The 8,596-nt window shown below is 34.2% G+C and overlaps 1 long non-coding RNA gene across 1 annotated transcript; it reads left to right on the top strand.

Annotated features, from left to right (window-relative positions):
• Positions 1-324: 324 nt before the first annotated feature.
• On the top strand, positions 325-8,179 carry LOC115958873. Its single transcript, XR_004084705.1, has 4 exons — positions 325-1,261; positions 1,574-1,704; positions 3,773-5,200; positions 5,345-8,179. It is a non-coding gene; the product is annotated as an uncharacterized LOC115958873 (long non-coding RNA).
• Positions 8,180-8,596: the final 417 nt, after the last annotated feature.

Genomic DNA, 8,596 nt, shown 5'->3' with positions numbered 1-8,596 from the left:
TTTTCTTTTGTACTCAGAATAGACCAGTATTTGGTACTGAAGCTATAATGTGATGCATACAAACAAGGCCATTTGAATCTCACTTTTTATTTATTGGAGTTTCTAACATTGCATCAAATGCTTTGGGTATTTGGCAAATTATAGTAAAACTATATTATAGTTTTGGATTTGTAAAGCATGAATAGTTAATTCAGCTTTAAGAATTTGCATTTGATAACACTAGTAAATTTTTTTTTTTTTTTTTGAGAGACACAGATTTTTTTATTTAAGAGAGCTTCAATCCCTTTAAAACACTTTACAACCCCTTAAAAAATAAAACCATCAGAATTGAACACTTTTTTGAGTTAAACAATTAAGTTATAGGATTTCCTTTATACTTGTAAATTACCATAAAGTCAAACCTATAATGGTATAGTATTAATTTTTCTTTTCTTAGAATATGCTACTGTTTGGCAGATTGTTAAAGCTTCGTGATCACATGATGCATTCTTAAGCACCCTGCCCCAGCCCCTGGGTTTTGTGGAAAGGGAAAGAAAATGAAAGAGAGGCGAGAGAGAAGAAGAGAACCCGTGCCAGAAGTGGGAGAAGATCAAAGTGGGAGGAAGATTGTTTTGGCTTGGTTGTTTCAGTCATTTTCTGGGTTTTCTGATGGGAGAAGACGAAAGTGGAGAGGAATAGCAGAAAAATGAAAGATGAAGGAGAGAGAACGCGGGTAGGGTTGTTTTTTGTTCTGTGTAGTGTCACTGTCTCAAACTACTATAAAAAGGCGGGGGGAAGTAGGAAAGTGCCAGCATAGAGTGTAGTGGAAGTGAAAGGAAAACTTCATGCTTTTCTTATGGAAGATAAGAGCCATTATCAATATGAATATATGATGCAACTTTTGGATAAGTTGGCTCATGAAATGAGAACTATTGGATACGTCCCAAATACTGAATTTGTGTTGCATTCCCTTGATGAGGATGTCAAAGAAAAAATGTTATGTAATCACCGTGAGAGGCTTGCTATTGCTTTTGGTCTCTTAAACACAGGGCCTGGAACCAGATTACTGATCATAAAGAATCTTAGGGTGTGTGGGGATTGCCATGAAGCAACTAAGTTCATTACAAAGATTGTTAACAGAGAGATTGTTGTTAGGGATGTGAAGCGATTTCATCACTTTAAGAATGGGATCTGCCCACATGGTGACTACTGGTGAAGCTGATGTGCGTAGATTTCCTTTCTCTTTGCTGGATTTTTCACAGAGGAGGTGTTGAAATATCAGGTTAGGATCTGACACCTCTATAGGAAAGCAAGTTGTTAATATTATAATGGGGTAATGGAAGAGACAAGCAAGCTAACATCTCAATTGCATACTACAATCTCTAAGCCTAAGGAGTGTATAGATGAAGCTTGGTAACCAGTAGAGTCCTTGGAGATGGTCCCATCCAACATATCCAAATCCAGCTGGATTGCTGGCAGAATTTGGTTGTTGATATACATCCGCCACTTTATCAATTTCACCTTTATACTATATTCTTCAGCCAAGTTCAAAGAGATTTTATCGAAAATGATACGCTTTCTTTATTGCTCACAGTAGATGCAGATTGTTGAAAGGATTTATCTCTGATTGAAATGCCAAAGAAAAAGACTTGCAGGATTTTTTTTATCCAAATGTCTTCTTTCATGCTTAGCATCAACAAGACTGATTTTCCTCTAACAGCTCCGGTAATTAATCCTTTTGAACTCTTTAATTATTTTTTTCTCTTGCTTTCTAGTGTCAAAGGCAATGCATTTTTTTCATCTCATAATACTGTTGCTTTTACTTCGTCCGTATGAAAATTCAAAATTTTTGAGGATATTATTTGGTTTGACATTTAGAACATGGATTTCCTAACAAAAGCAAAATTGGGAGTATAGACAAAACTTAGGGAATTTCATATGTTTATTATTTCTGGATACAGTTCACATGTTCTAGTATTTAGTTGAGAATATAGACCATTACAGAAATGGTCTGAAGAGCAGCCCTTTTCCAATTGTATCTGGTAATTCATTTTAGTACATCACTTGTGGCTACACACACACACATACACACACACACGCATATATATATATATATATATATATATAATTGTAGTGGCTAATAGAGCTTGTTCTTTAGATTAGATTCAGTGTATATTCTTCTCTGTTTTTGGGGAATTATGCTAGAGTTCTGAGCTTATGCAAAGGGTACAATTCCCTTTTCTTCTTGTAGTCATGGACTAAAGGATAAGTGGGATGCTCAAGTCGCTTCTAGAAGTGCTCATTGAAATTCTAGGTAACATCAAGAAGTTCTTGTGGAACTATTGCTTGATGGCTTGATTGTGCATACCTTTTGTCATTTTGGGGATGTTAAGGATTATTTTCACCTTTCCTCTACTATAGAAAATGTTTTTGTACTGTATTCACAACCAATAAGATTCAGCATTTGTAAGAGCTCCATCTCCTCCCTTGGCTTATAAAGGGGAGGGGGATTGACTTCCATAGAGAGCACAATTCACCATTGTGAGATACTGTTCATTGTTCACCCTTTTCCAATATCAATTATACTTGTGGCTAGAGGTAGAGGATTCCCTGCCTCACCTGTGGTTTTTCACTCTTCTTGCTTATGCAGAAGGGTTTTCAATGTAAATATTGTGTTATTCTCTTTACACTCTCATCATTTAAACCTCTAACACTCAAATGCCCGTTGTTGTTACAATAATGAAAACCAATGTATGGATAGTTAACCAAACTAAAGCCACTTTCCTTGAAAACCCATTTCTAAACCTTAACAATCTCATACATTTATAGATACTTAGCTTCCCAATACCTTTTGATCTTCCCTGGTGGCATTGAAATTGAAGGCCATAGGTTTACTTTATGTGGGACCCAGCTGATTTTATGGCCAACACAACCAAGTTGTTGGCGCTCAGCAAAAGCAGTGGAGGAGGAGGTGAGCTTAGAGAGAAAAGGTGATAACTTTCTGTATTAGAGAGAGAATGTGTTAAATTTTGGGGAAAAAAAAAAGGATATTCTCTGTAGGGAGCTCGTTTAATGACATGACTAGTAGTGTTTTCTCACCATTAAATTTCATGAAAATCTATGTTTTCTAAAATGCGTAGCTTGAACCTATTATATATATGTGTGTGCGCGCGCGCACGCGCATGCATGCGTAGGTGAAGTAAAGAGTCAATTAATTAATAGTTAAACCTATGCAACTTGGTCTCTTATGTCTAAGGTAATTTGGATATTATTCTAGCAATGAAATTTGCCTTATATGTTGAAATACTTGGAAAGGATTTTGCTCCTAGATATGCGTGTGGGATTGTAGCCTTTAAATGATTGGTCTTGTAGTACAACATATACACTTGGACTTCGAAATTTTCCAAAGTCTGAAACCTGATCAATTATTTTTTTGATTATACTGTTGATGATCTCTGAGGTAGTTACAAATTTTGCTGATTTTGTTCTGTTTTCTTGATTTGAAATGTGGAAATTTTGCTTTTAGGTGTTTGGAGTTTTTGTTGAGTTTGCCCTGAAATTGGGCTTGTAATTGTAATTATTAAATTAGGCTCCTTTTGATGCAGCCTTCTTGTTTTTCTGGGTCCCAAAATAAGAGACTCAATTAATACCATTATTTCCTGTTTTCATTGAAAATCTTATCCTAGAAATGAAATGTTTTCAACGCCTGATGTGTGTCTCTGTATGACAGGTTAGCTCTGTTGAGTTAAAAACGTAAAGCAATAATATTGATTTCTTTCTTTAAAATTTGCAGTAGATGGATTCTCTGCTATCAGTTGAATATCATTAATTGTGTTTAAGGCTGCCTTCGATGACCTCCTCCAAACTTGGCAAAAGGTGGAAGCTTTGTACACTGACTACGACCTTTGTCTACGCACTTCTTTTTCAGTCTATGAGCATCCAGCTATGACCTTTGTCTACCAATGTCATGTTGTTCCATCCCGGTGAATTGACATGATTCTCCTAGATAATATGTGGGTCTTGTCCAAATTGGTTGAATCAATACAGTTGCATTGAAGCTTCAATTGCTAGCTGTTGCCCAAGCTTGACAATGTAGAAATGAGGGCTTTGTCACTACATGGCCTTTTTATCAGATAATTGGGGTCTCGTTTGTCAATTGATGTTTGATAATAGAGAAAGAAATAAGCAAAATTGTAATGGTGAAGCAAGACCAGTAGAGCTTGAAGCTGCAATGCAATATTTCAAACTAAAAGAGAATATCATTAATCCCATGCTTAAAGACAAGGGAAAATTATTTTTAGAATAACCTCTCCTCTGCTTGCACTGCTACCTTCTTTATTTTTTAACTCTTCAGTTCAATGTTACTGGTGTGTCATCCACCCTCTAGTTCTCTGCCTAAGATTTATTTTAAATAGCTCATTTATTTCCTCTTTTCTTTGTGATTTGACTTTCCCATGGGTAACTTCAACGCAGATTAGCACTGCTTCATTTTCTTTCTCTTTCAAATTTCTGTGGATAAATACTTAACAGTTGTCAATCAAGTTTTCAAAGTTGCATGCATATATGATATTGTACCTAGTTGTCTTTTTTGGATGAATGAAAATATATTATTAAGAAAAGGCGCAATGCAAAGCCACACATAACATACTTGTATCAACAACAGAATACTCGACACAATATAGATAAATTCAAAGAAGAACAAAACTCTCGTTGCAAATCCTAGCTTGTCCTAATTACATCTTGACTCTTACTAGGACATCAAATACAATCACACCAGCATCAAGCATAGACATGACAGATGTAGCGGGAAACACAACAGCCCTACAACATACAACTCCCTGGCTTCACTTGGAGAACAGATAATGGAATATTATTGCTATTACACAGAAATATAAACATGCTCGTGAAGAATGTAGCTCTAATAATATTGAAAGATTCATGCCAAGTTTGGGAAATTTGATTGGAAGTTTAAGCACACAAGATGACTCTGATTTTGAGAAATACCTGTGAAAATGGTAGCTTTGGCAAATCCAGAAGGCTAATACACTTTCTTCTCTGAATTTTTTGTAAGTCACCATCTTGCCTTCTTTCACAGATCATGGTGCACATGACAAACTTGCCACTCAAATGGAACAAGACAAACCTTGGCTGGCATGATCGATTGCCAGAATACAAGCTGGTCATATATATATATATATATATATATATATATTATTCATTGGTATGTGCCATTCTCCTTTGTTATTTCTGAGCCTAGCTGTTATGACAAGTGAAGTCCAAAAATTGGTAGTATGTGTATCTTCAAACTGTAGGACATGCTCTTCTTGTTAATGATATATCCTTTTCTTGATGTGGTTTTTTACAGGTTTTGGGAAGGATTTAGGCAGTACATGAGTAAGTTTGGTGAATTGGAAAATGTAAATGGTGATGAAGGTGATGTTAACAATTCCTGTATATGATTTTGTCTATTATAGGTTTTTTTTGCTTGAGGATACTAAAATTTTTGGTTTCTATGTTCACTATTCTTCCTCTATTAATGCAAAATCATTATTTTTTGCTATTTAATTCTCTCATTTCTTCCTAGGTGACTTACTGTTTATTAAATTTTACCCTCCTAGCCTAAAATCTTAAATTTAGTAAGTTTTGGTAAAATTCTTTCATAGAAATGAGAATTATAGATTGATGATTTCCTAAGTTCCTACCTCCTTCACTAAGCTGGAAGCTAATATTTTATAGCCATTGGTTTGATGAGCAATTATTGTCTGACCTCAGTTGTAGTGTCAGTTTCTATCATGCATTAGATGGTTTACTTTCGTTGTGTTTCCAGATTTTCTGTATATTGGATGGTGGGTTTCTGCCATGGTAGGCAGAACAAGATGTTCTAATGGATTTGGCTTTGTCGCATTTAGCTCTTCAGAAGATCTATAGGTATTGAGCTGCTTGACAATTAAATTTAATCAGTGTAGGTTGAGCAAGTGGACATTCTTTCAAATTAAATTATCTAATATTCTTGCTGTCAAAAAATTCTGAAATAGCCAACCACCTCAAGATGATGTTAAAAGCTGTAAAACAAATTAGGCAATCTTTAGTTTTACAGCTTTGTGTTCCCATTGTCTTGTGATATTAATACAAACTGATGTTAAAAGCCAAAATACATTTCAATTGTATACCATATGTAACAAAGCTTACCCAATATCATCTTCTCGTAGCACAATTACAGTCTGAAATAGCCAACCATTTGATTTGCAGAAGAGTAAAGAACCTATGACCTTTGTTTTGTACTAAATTATCTTCTTATTAATCTAAATCAATGCACAGGTGTTTAAATTTGATTGGACTGTTATTTTGCTCCCAAGTTTTCTTTTTTCATATGTAACTTATGTTAATTGGCTATAGAAAGGAAAAAAAAAGAAGGGAAACAAATCTTAGGCAGCTGGTAGACAAAAGCTAACTTCTTTGAAATTGAAAATTAATTGGTTGCTCTTCAAATAATTGTAAATCATGTTGCTTGGTTTTCGTAATTGAGTTTTAAGAGTTATATCTACATGTATGAAGTATTGCCTAATTGTCTTCACTTCCACTATGCTAAATATATTGTGGGAAGCTTGAATTTCTTTCAAAATATAGTAATTTTGGTAGAACAACCATAATAACCCATGTTAACTTATAAAATTCTCTATCCATCCTCTTGATGCTGGCTCATAGGTATCAGTCATGACCAATATGTTACAAAGATCAAGAAGTTACCTCTTACCAGAGAACTTTCTCTATTTATCTTTTAATATTGTAATATATAAGTCTGTGACAGAGAGTTTATTCAAAAGGGAGTATAAAAGATACAATGCTTAAGTAAAGTTAGCATTGAGTGGACATAAGAAACAAAGGAAAGTACAACTTAAAATGATAGTAACACAGCATAAAAGACCAAAAATAGTATGAAGATCATGAAGTTCCAATATAGCATCTCACATCTCAGCAGTGAGTGCACTGCTCTTGGCCAGAAAGCCTGCCTGCTTTTTACAATTGGTTAGACATATTGTATAAGCTCAAGAGTATAAGCTCGTATGTTTCTATGCTGAATCCTGTCCTAAGTGATGATCATCTACATTGATATGTTTCTTTATGTCATGGTAAACTGGGTTATCACAACATAATTCATTGGTTGTTTATTATTAGAAATTCCAATAAAAGTATCAAGAAAAACTTCATTTTCTCCGTTCAACCTTTACCCATATCTTTTAATGGCTTTTATGGTAAATAGATATTTTATTTGTATTTTTTTATTTTGTATTGTATTATACAGCTCTAGCAGTTTGGTTTGGATGATGATAGTTAATACTTAATATACTAATATGTATTTACTCCATGGGGTATGTAGTTGGCTTTTGCCTTGCCATTTTTTTTCCCAAGATGATTTTATAGCTTCATGGGATAATCTTTCTCAGGAAATTTATAATATTTTCATGAGAAAGAGCTGTCTCTTATTTACTTGCCTTTACAGAATGTTAACTCACTGTTGTCAGCAGGAAGAAACGGTACTTCCAAGGGTTGTACCTAAGTTTTTGTTGCTTGAATACCTCCAAGTGTCACGGATGATGATATTTGAAGGTATCAAATTATGTCTTGATCACATTCACCACCTCTTGTTGTAGCAATTAGCAATATCTAGCAAATCCAAATGCTTTAACAGCTGCATGCATCACTATCTAATGCTGTAGGATTATAAAAATAATTCAAATTTGATGGATGGTTGATGATTGTTGTAGTTACTTTATGAACTAAGCTCCAATTTTAGATGCTTACATACTGAAGGTATACAGTATCCTCTTAACTGTAATAGAGTTGAGTGTTTTTTGTATTTTTGACATTTTTCTTTCAGGTTTAGTAATTTCTTACACTAAATTATAACAAGAAGCCGTTACTTGTAATGTAATTAGTTAACTTCTTTGAGTTTCTTGCTTGTGTATTGCTCTACATTGAACTGCCTTCTATCTTTTTTTACATTGAAATGTTGAATTTTAAAGTTGCTTGTATTTCAAAATCCAGTGGCAAAACAACACATTAGAATTGGAGTTGAAATATATAAAAATGCAGGCAGTGCAGCTAGAGTTTTATGAAGTTTTTGTATTTTAGTTTTACTCAGGAGAATTCTATTCTAGCTTTATTCAGGTGAATTTGTAGAACATAGTGTTAATTTAATAAAGAGATTTTAAGCCCAGTACAGTGTTTAAGGTGTTGTTTGGAAGATTGAAAATTGTAGAATTTTCATCCTATGTTGTATTCTATATTGTGTATTGCCTGGTCTGTTTATAGATTAAGTAGACCGGTTAATGTCTTAATCACATGAACTTAAAGGTTCTACAGTAGCTGTGGACTTAGTACCTCCAAAGGTGTCTTATTTAATGTGCTAGTATTGAAAATCGAATTCTCTGTTAAGGCGATGTGGTACTCCTTCTTCTCGCATTCATGATGAATCCCCTTAATTAAATTCATAGTGAGATCTACTATGAATGTGTGAGGAATGAGTTCCACATCATCGTTTTTCAGCAGTACCAAATAATTTTCCTATAACCCATGAGTTTCTGACCACGACAAAAAGACACTAACTTTAGTGAGT

The sequence above is a fragment of the Quercus lobata genome, chromosome 9, assembly GCF_001633185.2.
Source record: "Quercus lobata isolate SW786 chromosome 9, ValleyOak3.0 Primary Assembly, whole genome shotgun sequence".
NCBI classification, from domain to species: Eukaryota; Viridiplantae; Streptophyta; class Magnoliopsida; order Fagales; family Fagaceae; genus Quercus; species Quercus lobata.
The sequence above is the reverse complement of the archived record's forward strand: the minus strand, read 5'-3'. Positions and strand labels throughout refer to the sequence as shown.